The sequence below is a fragment of the Anser cygnoides genome, chromosome 5, assembly GCF_040182565.1.
Source record: "Anser cygnoides isolate HZ-2024a breed goose chromosome 5, Taihu_goose_T2T_genome, whole genome shotgun sequence".
NCBI lineage: Eukaryota > Metazoa > Chordata > Aves > Anseriformes > Anatidae > Anser > Anser cygnoides.
Genome location: NC_089877.1, coordinates 24,828,773 through 24,842,089, shown reverse-complemented (window position 1 = coordinate 24,842,089; position 13,317 = coordinate 24,828,773). Strand labels below are relative to the sequence as shown.

Below are 13,317 nucleotides of genomic sequence, written 5' to 3'. Positions count from 1 at the left end.
ATATCTTCAGTCTGCTTCATAGGGTATTCCGAACTATGCAAAAGTTAGCTACATTACTCCTGTGATACAGAACAACCACATCTGCATTTAACCATTCATCTTATGTGCTATGAACCACACCACTTAACTTTTAGTCACTTTAAATAAGAATGCACAGCAAAAAGCAGATAGGAGGTACCTAAGAATCTATCCTTTTATATCTAATTGCATACTTATCTGACTATTTTTCTATGGTAGTTTCTTGTAATCATGCTAATATGTTGAAGACTGTTTATTTTCACCTATATATTACTGATTTCTACTACAAAGTGAAATTTCCGTAATAAAATGATAGTGCCCACTCAGCACTGTTTTTCTGAGCCTTATGAAAATAGGAGTGATGTTTTGAGAGAATTATATAGCTGAAAGCAGAAATGATCAGAAGTGTGGTGCTTTGTAAGTGATTTGATGGCACACAGGCTTGCTTTGAGAACTGGCTTATTCTGAACACTCCAAGAAATAATAAAGGTATTGTGAAAAACTGGAGAAGGTAAAGCAAAGTGAAAAAAATCCACACATATGCTGTTTTACCCTCAACCCCATAGCCCCATCATGCTGGGAGAAACAGGAACAAATACATCCATGCCAAATAAACAACCCCAGGTGTCAGCACTGATGACCTTCTTTAGTTACTTCAAGGCATCCCTGTTATTCATAGAACAGAGGCAATGGGAGAGGTCCAAAGGATCTCTGAGTACTGCCATGTCACAGCTCTCCTGAGAATTTCAATGCCCCCACTAAGGCAATCTCATTACCATGACCTGCTCAAAAGATTGATTGAAATTTCTCTAACAATGTGCAGTTCTGCAGACAGGATCAGGTTATCCATTCCCACCTCAGCTTTTTCTAGGGCATTAGCTGAGAAAGGTAGATTTGAAGGCAAACACAAGTCTAAGAGAACGCCTAAAGAAAATGAACACTTACTATGTATACATTAATTATTGTTATACAAACCGAGCTGTATGAGTTAACATAAAAAAGAACATTAGAGGTTGCTAAAGGTGCAACACTTCCCATTGTTCACTGCGTTCGTACCTAGGTGTCAGAACCAGCACTGCAGTTTGTATCTTGGGATTTCTTATGCAGATAGATAGCCTCTGGAACTATTATGAACCCATCTGTGCCTTTTCACTTATTATTAAAGGGCATGAATTCTTTCACAGGGCAAAGCTAGTGCATTTACTCAGACTCCTACGCAAATGGTCCCAGGATCCTAATTTGATGTACTCCAGTGGAAAGTGATTAGGGTCAGAGGACTTAAGCTGTATTCTAACACATATTAGATTTAAATAATCCTGTCTCATCTCTTCTGGCTCCTATCCAATTTATTTTAACTTGTTTTGCTGAGTGAGTTGGTTTGTAAGGTTTAACCAAGTTTTAACAACACCTAATGACATTTTACTAGCAATTAGACAAGCTGCAGCAATTCAGCTTTCAAAGTGTTCAATTTTTGAAGATTTCACAGTAGCCAGAGAGCTTTATTGTTCATATATACTAGAGAAGGGATAATATCCTCAGAGTTAATATATTTGAAAAGCATAGTGACCTTGAACCCTTTTTTCCATTGGATTTATTGGAAGAGGAAAATGATATTGCTGTGGAGTTAGTCCCAGAGTTTTGTAACTTCCAAGGCCACCTAATGATTTTTCTCAAGAAATTATAAAGCTATAAAGGCTTCTGCCTTGAAAATAATTGTGGAAGATATAACCCCCTGAGATTAGATTACACTTGAAAAAAATTAGCTATTGTTTTCATTAACCTTTTAAGATCTGTGGTGGTTTTATTCAGGTGGGCAGCTGAGCTCCACCACAATCATTCTCTCACTCCCCCTTCTCAAAGGGAAAGAGAGAAAATACAATGCAAAGGGCTCAAGGGTTGAGATAAGGACAGGAGATCGCTCAACAATCATCGTGATGAGCAAAACCGACTCAGAGCAGGGAGAATAGTAAAATTTTTGCCTATTACTAACAAGCTAGAGAAGTGAGAAACAAAGGAAAATAACCAAAAAACACTTTACCCCCATCCACCCTCTTCCACCTTCCCCCCTGGTGGCAGAGAGGAACAGGGAATGTGGGCTGCGGTCAGTCTATAGCACTTCGTCTCCGCCGCCCCTTCACGATCACTCCCTGCCCCTGCTCCCCGTGGGGTCCCTCCCACGGGATGCCGTCCTTCCCAAACTGATCCTGCGGAGGCTTCCCACAGGCAGCAGCTCTTCAAGAACTGCTTCCACATGGCTCCGTACCACGGGGTCCATCCATCAGGAGCAAACTGCTCCAGCATGGGTCCCCCACAGGCAGCAGCTCCCCCCGGATCCCCTGCTCCTGCGTGGGCTCCTCTCCATGGGCTACAGGTCTAGCCTGGGGCCTGCTCCCACGGGAATCCTCCCACAGGCCTCAGCCTCCTTCAGTGAAAGTCCACCTGCTCCACCGGGGGCTCCTCCACGGGCTGCAGCGTGGAGATCTGCTCCACCATGGGGGAACTGCTGCTCCGTGCCTGGAGCACCTCCTGCCCTCCTTCTGCACTGACCTTGGGGTCTGCAAGGCTGTTTCTCACTCCTGCTCTCACAGAGGCATGAACAACATCACTTATTGGCTCGGCTCTGGGCAGTGGAGGGTCCCTTTGGAGGCAGATGAAAATGGTCCTTATCTAACATGGGGCAGCTTCTGGACTCCTCTCATAGAGGCCACCCCTTCAGCCCCCCACTACCAAACCCTTGCCATGTAAACCCACTACAAGTTCCTATTTAACAGACCCTATTAAAGAATATCTGAGATGTCTGAAGATGTATTCATGTTTTCAGAGTACCTTTCTCAGTCTTATTTTTAAGACCTAGATCATATATAAGGTACATATGTATTTTTAAAGACACTAGTCAGAATGGAGTGAATATTAATGCTGCTGTGTATTGTGCTGGTATGCCCAGGCTTAGAAGAGGCAAAGGTGTTGCATTCACCAGTGCAGAACTTGAAGATGATTCTCAGATCCTTAAATGCCTAAATTGGAAGATGTCTCAAGACTTCAAACTCTACGTATGCCTGCGACTTTACAGCTCCATGCACAAATTAGAAGTATATCTTGCATTTCCTGTGCACTAGATACCAAAGGCAGTTAGTGTAAAGTGAGAAACTTGCAGAAAGCTTATTAAAAAAGAAATTTGTTTACAGCAGTCAGTGTTTTGCTTTGACTTTTTAACACCAGTCTTCCAGGACTTTTCAGGGCTCCTTGTCTAGTCTGTGCAGCCTCCCCAGAAAATATGAGGGGATGGTTTCTCTCTTCTTTCTCTCCTTTCTCCTTTCTCTATTCATATGTTTTTCAGTTTGAAAACAGTGCATAAACATAATCTGAAGGAAATCTACACCCTTCCTAAACTTTTTTTTTTCTTTTTTTTTTTTTGTCAGAAACATCTAACTACCATTGTTTTCACTACATAAACTCTGATCTTGACAGATCAGGTTAAGAAATGCAAGACTATTTACTAGTGATGTTAGCAAGGATATCTATGTATGGAAAAAAGGGAGATAAAATAAGAAGGTAAACAACTCACTACAGACATCTCAGGTATTTTACATCTTTTACATTTTTTACACTGAGATATAATATCAAATTGCACTTGGGCAACAAGGAATTCACAAGTTTATGTTTCCTTGCATCCTTAAATAAATATTTGTTTAAAAATATGCTTAATGTTTTTAAAATATGATTCAGCAAAGAAAAAGAGCAGCACAGTGAGATAAAAAGATGATTTATCCTGTGGCCAGTGTGCTTCAAATTGACCAGAGAAAGTAATCTAATCAGACTTTATTAAACTGATTTTGCAGTACATCCCCAATGCCTGGAAGCATTGTCTGAGCTGTCTAATCCTACTTTAGGAGTCTTGCCAACTATTTAGCCTTTTCTAAGTAGAAATACAGCCACATACAATTTAATTATTGCAAACTGTTTTAATTAGAAAAAACATGAACTTCTGTTGATGTATGACATCTGAGAGAAGCTACACTTATGACAACAGTATTTAAATAACCCTGATCAAGCACAACCTTTTTAGTTTAAGCAAGCTATGGCAAATATTGTAGGCTCACAAACCAGCCTAAAGAGCTGCTGCCAGGTTATATAATCTTTGAGCACTCATCTAAGGTAACTCTGAAGGCAAGCACAGAGGGGGAAATTGCTAAGGATTTGTGTTTGCTTCAACCATATCCCCCAGTGCATGACAACCACTGTTCCATAAGCTGGCAGTATTGATGGTGGCTGTTCCAGACCCCTCTGGACAAGGAAGCTCCATTTGTGCAACAAAATATTTCCCACAGGTGACCAAAAAGCACACCCAGAAAATAAGGGCAGATTGTTTTCTGTCCTTGCTGGCATATGCAGATGTTTAAATTTGCTTTCCTAATCCTTTGTTTGCCGGGTTAAATCTCAGTAAGTTCCCGTGTATCTTGGTAAAAAGAATACACAGAAAAATTCCTCTTTGTTCGTGGAGCAGAGGCACTACAAAAAAATGAGTTCACCATGTTAAATGAAGGCATGAAGTCACTACCCTTCATGCACATCAGTCCATTAGAGGAGGCTCTTCATTCTCTCAGGAACGATCTCTTTCTTTATTTCACTGAGGACAGTGCAACTGATCTTAAGGCTGTCTCCCCTCACACAAGAGTAACACAGCACATTTTCACTTAAAAAGCTCAGGAAATCCCAATTTGCTGATTGCACCCTTCAGGAAATTGCTCTCTCTTTTGTATTTTGCCTGCAGTACTGCATTGCACAATATTCCACTTAATTAGTCAGTTCTGTACTCTTTAATCCACCAACACACATTATTCCTTCTATTTTCTCCTCAGTTGGGTGTTCTCTTACTCTTCATGTTTCCAGCTTGGTGAATGTTTCTGTAGAAAGGTTTGGACCTAGCTATGTTTCCTCCTATCTCTCTTGGTCAAGTAATACCACCTGTGTAATTTCCCTGCTGTGTGTTAATGCCTTAACTTGCCGACTCTGTCTTCTTTTCTTCTGCATCCATCTTCCATTTGTTCATGAACTTCTGCCCTTCAAGACACAGGTTGGTCATTCTTGCAGAACTGCCAAAGTCTGCCAATACTGAAGTATTGAATTCTCATTGGCTTCCTTTTTCTGCCTCAGCTGGGGAGGCCTTGCTAGATATCTGTGTATGGAAACAGGCAAGTCTTAAGTTTTCAGGGTGCGTGTGATATAAATTTCTACAGAAGGAAGGAGAATAAATTTCCCATCAAATGCATAATACCTCACACATGATACTACCATATTACCATGAGGTTTCTGCACAGGGACAGCACATGAATGCAAACATTGAAAAGACTCAGTCTTACTGGAGGGGTTGAGATCAGCAGTGAAACATGTTAACTTTGTTTCCTGGTGCTAGAATGCAGTGTTGACTACCAGAAGGGTTCTACATGATGAAAGTTCTGCTGTTTCCTGAACAATACAGCACTACAGCTGTTCTCAGTCCTCTCACTCAGGCACAAGTAAGTTGGAAACTGGAGGCCCAGCAGCTGCAGTGCTCTAGAAGGAGAGTCATGGGTAGGAGCTATCGGAGGAGAGGAACATCAATGCACACTTACCAGTCAATTTATGCTTTATGAAATGCTGATTTTGGCCTCCAAAATTTTCCTGGGATCTAATTCTGTCAAAAATCATCAGACCAATGCTAATGGGCTTCCCCCATGGTTACTGTTAGCAATTGTTTTACTCATATGTGTTTTGTTTCAGAGAATTTGTAGAACTATTTCACTCCACGTATCTGCAAAAAAATATGGATTAGAACAGACGGAACCTGAACAATGTGCCACCAAGGAAAAAAAAAGCAGAAGCAAAGAATTTCAAGTTCTAAAAATTAAAGGTAATTATTGACTGTTTTATGTGCCTTTAAAAAGCAAACCATTAAAAGGCAGGTTTAGAACATTTTCAGTGATCACTGGAGATTAGCTGTCATGTTTTATCTGCTCTCTTACTTTTTAAACTGAAAACCATGCAAAACCCAAATTTCTAACCTGTTCCTTTAAAATGCCTAGGTTTTATATGTGCAGTGCTCATTCAATTATTTTATTTATTTATTTTGTTTGCATGATGGCCTTGCATTTGGAAGGCTGCCTGAGGAAAAATGCCTGAAGGAAAAGAGGGAATCCAGACAGCTATAAAAATATTTTACATACTTTTCACAACAAAAAATGTATGAACACAATGGCAACCCTCCCCCCTTTTAACACTGCAGTTGTATATAGCAGAGAAGACCGCATCACTATTGCCCTGGTGTGATCTTTTTGTAAGATGGAGCTAGTGCAACGCTGTGATATTTACAGCATTGTGCACTGCGTTTAGTGGCAGATCTGCTAACAACGGCAGATCTATTCCTGGCCATAGGGAGTGGAATTCTGCCTACTCACTCTTTCCTCTCTGCATTGGCTTCCTGTTGTCATGTACATTACATTTAGACCTTTGATGAGAGCTCAACTGAAACAGAACTTTGATCTGAGTGATTTCAGATTTCTGGGTATGGAGTAGATTTGAGTTCCCAAATTACAAGTAACCCCTCTGATGTTAGTATTGGGTTGTGTCCAGAACCATATGGGACCTAATTTCTAGCGTATTTCACATGCAGCCAAAAACTCACAGCTAGCCTGAACAAACCTCCAACAACCTGACAAAAAAAGTATTACAGGCAGAACAGCAATGAAAATTTTACACTAAAGAGGATAGAAACCTCACAAACTCTATCACTTCAATATTACAAGTTTTTTTTATAAGTTTACAGAAAAGATAAATTAGAAAATTCTAATTTGAAATTAAATTTCCCACTTGCTCTAAACATCAAGCTCTAGACATTTGACATTTAAAATTTCCTGTGAAGTATCTGATGTGATATATGCTTCATTTTGTTGTATAACCAAAGATGAAAAATGTTGCCTCAAAGTTATTCAGAGGTTACAATGACATTTATTATTTTCTTATTCTGTGGTACAAAGGTTTTGAATAATATTCCCATCACCTTTGTAAATATACTGAGTACATAAAGTGATTAAATCAAAGTCTACTTTTTTTTTTTCTGTAGTAACCAATTTTGTCTGCTAAAAATTAAGTGTACTTTCTAAAGTAGTTATTCATATTCCGTCTGATGAAGAGAAGCAGGAGAATAATTAATTTTATGTGTTAGACAACTACTTACTTAAAGTGGGATGAATGGTTCTCTGGAGGGTCCTTTCTCCATGAACTGCAGTGAGCCTAGATGACTGCTTTATCCCACACATATGATGTTTTTGTGTCTCAAAGCAGCTATGCCTTTACTGCACGTGTAACAATCACTGAAGGTGCATTTGGACCTCCAGGGTCATGAGGAAAGACTGATCCAACACAGCACTTCAGTGTGGGAGGTGAGTTGGGCAGCTTTTTTCCCGGTACCATCCCCAAAGCATCAGAATAATATCCCCATTAGGACCTCAGCACATCAGAAGAAACTGAAGTGCATGAACAGTAATTTGCATGGCAGCCAACTTTTAGCTATTGTGAGCTTCAGTTACCACATTCCCCCTTCCACAAGGCATGAGGATGCAACACATTTGTGACAGGGTAATATGAGCGCTCCCTCCCTACACATCACATGAATGGTTGAACCCATCACCACTCACAAAGGAGCATATGCAGCTGGGGAAAGCTGAGCCTAGGTATTTCAGTCCTCTTTGGCATCATGAAATGAGAAATTCTTAACGCGTGCAGTTCTTGTAGACTGTGAAACATTTTCACTCAGGACTATTAAAACCTAGGATGTGCAGTCTGTGAATTGTTATCAGGAGGTGTTCTGCTCAATGTTTTTGTCCACTTTCTGATGTAGAAATGAGAAAGCAAACACATTTATTTGTCAAAATCCTGAAAATGTGTTCATGTAAAATTAATCATTTGTATAGGTGTTTATGCAGCTGTGCCAAGGATAAGATGCAGTTTGTCTTTGAGTATCTATTGAACGCATCAAAAAACAACAACAAATTCTCTGGAGTAACAAGAGAGTTTACAAGTTATTACTTCTTTCTCTGCCTCCACTGACCATAGACTGCACTTTAATTTTTTATAGTGTTCTGCTTTGTCCTTCAGTTTATAATGTCTTAATCTCTTTGCTGCACCACTATGCTATGTTGTCTAGCTACACCAAGGACAGTCTGCCTCACAACGCCAGTCTTTAGAGAGCTATTATCATTCATCTTAAAAAATGTCTCCCAAAAACTAGAGATTCCTCCTCCTTGACACACCTCTCTTTCATGATGATACAATTTGTGAACCATCTTGTCTCCAAAATGTTTGTACTGTGCATCTTTTTACAGCGTCTCATCTCAAGGTTCAGCAGATTTGATATGCTACCCTTCTGGAAACTGCACAAGAACAGAGCATTTCAAGAAACCCTTTGAACAACCTGCAAGTGATATTATCCAGGAGCTAACCACTACACCAACACGGAGTTATAATGTTTTTGAAGACTCTAGGTGCAGAAACCATTCAGTATGCTTTCACATGCCATACTAATTGCTAATTAGAGAACATCAACAAATTAGAGAAAGCACAGTGAAAACTGAGTATTATGTTTGAAGAGTTAGTCTGTCAGCTTTTCTGATTACTGGGGAGCATTTATCAGTCATGAACTGCAAGCATTTTAGAAGATCATGCTCTACACAGTCTGCTTACCACTTCATATTCAAGTTTCAAAACAGCTGAAATAGATTCCACCTAGACAGAACTTTTCTGCCTTGGAAATCTTGTATATTTGTGCATATTAGGTACCATCCTGTTTCCTGGTATCAGCAGTTGCTATCATAATTTTCTTATGGGCCATCAGAACAAATAATTTTTAAAAAGCTCTGATAAATTAAATATCAGTATTTGAAGGTATTAATTCTTCTTTTCTCATGCCTGCTACTTATTAAATTAACTTCTATTAAGTCATTTTTAAATTCTTTTAAAAATCATGCTGGGATAAATCTGGAAAGGTGAGAAGTGTATATGATGGGTGTATGTATGTATACAGTCTGGGTACAGATTTGTCAATCTTGTCAACATCATGATGTGCCAAGAGGCATTTATAATTCAAGTCACTAACATAACCTCTCCTCCAAAAAATTATGTCACCTAAGGTTACACAACATTATGTACACAGCAATTTGGTGTACTGTGGGTCCTGTATCACTCTTTGGCAGCACTGTTTGGCAGTGCGGTTGGCTACTCCTGCAGCTGTAGTCCCCACTCTTCCAGGCTGTTGAAAACATTGGTTTTCACTGCAGCTCTTTCCTCACTGAACATTCAGATTTAATTTTAAAGGAAAAGAAGATGAGTGAGGGCATGGTGTGCATACAGGTACCATTCTGTTATAGTGTCATTTATCATATAGCTGAGATGCAAGCAGTGATTTGGCTGCGAACATGCTGAAGAGGACAAATTATCTTAAGAGTGAACTCAGGTCAGATGTTTCTAAACACTCCTGAGCAAATATTAGGCATCTCAATAGTGTGTGATGGCCTTGTCTTCCTGCGCTGACTTGACTGAGTAATGAATGATCCCTTAGATAACAAGAATTTACCTACAGGCTCTATAGGATTCCTATATTTAGCTATAAACAACGGCAGTAAAGGAACATACTGTATTTTCCTTCTGCTCCAGTTAGTGTTAAGTGTTACAAAAATTAACTGATACAGACTGTTATATTCCTTGCACCAAAATATTTGTGGACTGTGACATCGCCATGTGCCTTGTAACTAGTGAGACATTTTTTTCCCCTTGTACTTTGCTTCTAAATAAAGCAACAACTATTTGCCCTCCTCCCTTTTGTCTCTGGTTTCTGATGCTGTGATATTAATGAAGAGTGACATGTTTAAAGCCTTTATTTATACTGGTGGAGAATATTTTTACAGGATATATAGTGTAGTGCTCCGAGATGATGACATTATGTGGTGATGTTTGTAAAGCAATAAAATAGTAATAATAATAAAATAAAAAAAACATTAGTCAAAACAGTAAATCACTATAGTAAATTAAGAGAGAAATTCTTTTTGTGGTCATTTCAAGCAATTCAATATATACAACCACACTTTACAGAAAGTGTTATGATGAAATCTGCCTGATCTATGCAGTATTTACTTTGGCCGTAGGATTAGGTTCAGGCTTGAAGTGGTAATAAGAGGAACGGAAATGCTTTCAGTCTGATAGCAACAGATGTTATGGCATAATGAAGAGCTGCAATGCTGCTGACCCACCTTCTTCATCTTGCCCTTCCTCAGGATTCTCTTCAATCTGAAGGTCAGTAAATTCCTTAAGTATTCAGTGCAGATTTTCTGAAGCCTCCCACATACATTAAGAGCTGGTGCTCACTACTGGGGATGACACAAGACTGTGATGATTTTTAGGCACTTCCTCCACAGTGCTGTGACAGGTCCCTCCGTTCTTTTTTCGGTGAGAGGAGGTTACTGTACCTCTAGTTTTGACACCAAGTGATTTCTAGCAGGAGCTTCCCGGTCTTGTCTCCAGTTTCATCAAGTGAGAAGATGCTCTACCAGTCTGGTGCAGGAAAAGAAACAGTCAAGTCAAGCTACTGGACAGAAAATCCATTAACTATCCACACAATTCACGAGTCTCTAGATTTTTGGGTCCTCTATGCTAGAAGAAACAGAATCAAAGTTTTGATATGAAAAGAGAGGAGTTAAATCTATATCCCATCCTAAAACCTGATTTAATCTGGTCCTAAGACTTGAGCTGTATACTTGGGAACAAAAAAGTGTTGCCCAAAAGAACGGTGAAAGTAAAACAGGCCTGATATCTGCTACTTTGCATCTCCCAGAAGTGTTCCTCAAGGACACAGTTGAACCCTCTGGAGCCACCTTCTTGATTTAAAAAAGAAGATGTAATAAAAGCTAATAATCTCCATTTCATTAGTAATCATATACTTTCAGATCATGTTGAGGAAAACATTAACGTTCATTCTCTTTCGCAGAAAGTAGACCAAAATTAAAAATGCTGACAGAAATGGCTCCATTTCCATATTTAGATTTTTTTTTGTATTCTTTTAATCTTTCCAAAACTTGTAAAACTGAACTTGTGCTCATTTCTCCATATTAGCTGTTTAAGAAGGTATGTCACTAATGGCACAATAGCTTCATGCATTTACTTCTAGGATCTACGCATATCAATAATCAGAAAGTTCTTTACTAGCATTACTTTGGAAAATATGTCAACGTCCTAATATTTTGTCCTATGGATGTTTACATACTGAAAATATTAGACATATCTAAATATCACAAATTCTATTGGCCAGAAACAATTCTGAGTTGCTGACTTGTTATTCTGGATTATTATTTTTCCTTAAAAACAAACAAACAAACAAAAACCAATCCAAACCAAACCAAAAAAAACCACCAGGTTGTCAGTGATGTTTAAAAGCATGTAGTTACAAATAGCAATGAAGACTTTACTAATGAGTGCTGAACAACTAGGTGTGCAAAGTACCTCAAGTGCTATTCTTACACTCATCTGTGTGTTAGACATTTCATAGTGGAGCTCTGTAGGACATGGGGGAGTGTCATACTAAATAATCTCAGTCCCAAATCTGGAATTCAATTTTCTTCTGTCAATTGAAAGTGCAGCCTCTGTATAAAATAGTGTGTACCTTTCTATAATTATTATTTTTTTTGCCCTAGATAACATACTGAATTTGCATAGAGAAGTTTGACATCAGAGCACATGCAACTATTGGGGTTTTTGTTATTACTGTTGATTTTCTCCAAAAGCACTTTCAGTTTTCCTGCTTACATCTGGATTGCAATGTTTAGTATCTTTTTTTTTTTTTTTTTTTGGATGTGTTCTCAGATTGGAAGAAATGAGTGACAAGTGATTCCTTGTTTGCTTCTGCTGAAGTTACTGCATTTTCCAAAATACTCTGTAAATATTCTACACTGTGCATAGCACAGTACAACATTTTTATTGAAAAAAGCTGTTCAGATTTTCACAGAATCATATAATAGTAGCTGATTTTTTTTTGTTATTATTATTTTTTTTCTGCAGTGGAAATCAAACATACAGTTATGATTAAGCTGTCCCAAGCTGACTTTTTTATTTGTTTACTTCAGCTCTTCAGTATTTTCCTATACTATACTTTTAAATCTCTTCACTCAAAATAAGAGCACAAGCCTCTCCCACAGGTTGCTTTCCACAAGCTGAGTTCAAAAAACTTGCCGTATGGAGCCGTTCCAAGATATCAAATTGAATAGTTCAATTCATTTTGTGGCATGAAAAATAAATCTGATTGGGGAACTTGGCAAACATTCCTCAGAGGATACATTCTGTAGAGAAAAATCAATATAAACATTAAAATAAAAACCCTCACCTGCTTTATGACTCCCTGACAACTCCTATTCCTAAGTGATAAGCTAAGACTTTTAAAAGATGCTTAGTATGCCACTTCAGACACATTTAGATATTGATTTTTAAGATATGTCTCTACCCACTGTTTGGTGCTCTGAAAGGTTTCATTTGGGCAACAGAACCATTAGTTACTTCTGAAAATCCTGGCTATGCCCACAGTTAAACAGCTGCACAACATGACTTGATATCATTTCCAGCAAAGCTTGTTGGCATCTTCTAACACTGCAGCAAGAAGATTTATCTGGGTTTTTAAAGCATCAAGAATGAATTCAGGTCTAGATTTACCATCAAGTAGGGTAAAACAAGAACAATGGAGAAGAAAATAAGTATAATTGTTTATTGTGTTTCCTGTTAAAAAAAATAGTTTTCTAAAATGAAAAAACAAACAAACAAAAAAAAAAACAAAAACCAAAACAAAAAAACAGGAGTTGTAGGAGATATTTTTTCTATATTATTAAGAGCAAAGAAGCTTGGATATATTTTTTCCCTAAACTGTTTTTTTTTTTTTTAATTAGGAATTTCAGAAATGTCTTTTACTTTCCTTTCTCATAGAGAGAGCTGAATGTTATATCAGTTTGTACAGGCAAAACTCTGAACATGTGGCCAGTAACTGCAAGTTATTAACAAATATCTAACAAGCATTTTAGAATAGTTGTTAGCAACAACAAAACCAAAAACAGAAGTAACCTGAATAAAAATCACTTTTCTCAGCCTTGTCTCTCATATTTTTTTGTTGTTGTTACTGTTACCCCCCTCGGTTACCTCTAAATCTGTGTGGTGCTTAGAGAATCTGAATCTAAAACATACATTTCCATAGCATCAAAAGCACACATTATTTTCAAATCTGAAAATACAAGA

At 38.2% G+C, this 13,317-nt stretch overlaps 2 long non-coding RNA genes across 2 annotated transcripts; one reads left to right on the top strand and one right to left on the bottom strand.

Moving 5' to 3' along the window:
- Positions 1-3,894: 3,894 nt before the first annotated feature.
- On the bottom strand, positions 3,895-7,363 carry LOC136790951 (uncharacterized). The gene is made up of 3 exons (XR_010831936.1): positions 7,232-7,363; positions 5,631-5,809; positions 3,895-5,194 (listed from the first exon to the last, which is right to left on the bottom strand). It is a non-coding gene; the product is annotated as an uncharacterized lncRNA (long non-coding RNA).
- Positions 5,036-10,446, top strand: LOC106031788 (uncharacterized). Its single transcript, XR_001204459.3, has 4 exons — positions 5,036-5,092; positions 5,779-5,908; positions 7,336-7,436; positions 8,379-10,446. It is a non-coding gene; the product is annotated as an uncharacterized lncRNA (long non-coding RNA).
- Positions 10,447-13,317: the final 2,871 nt, after the last annotated feature.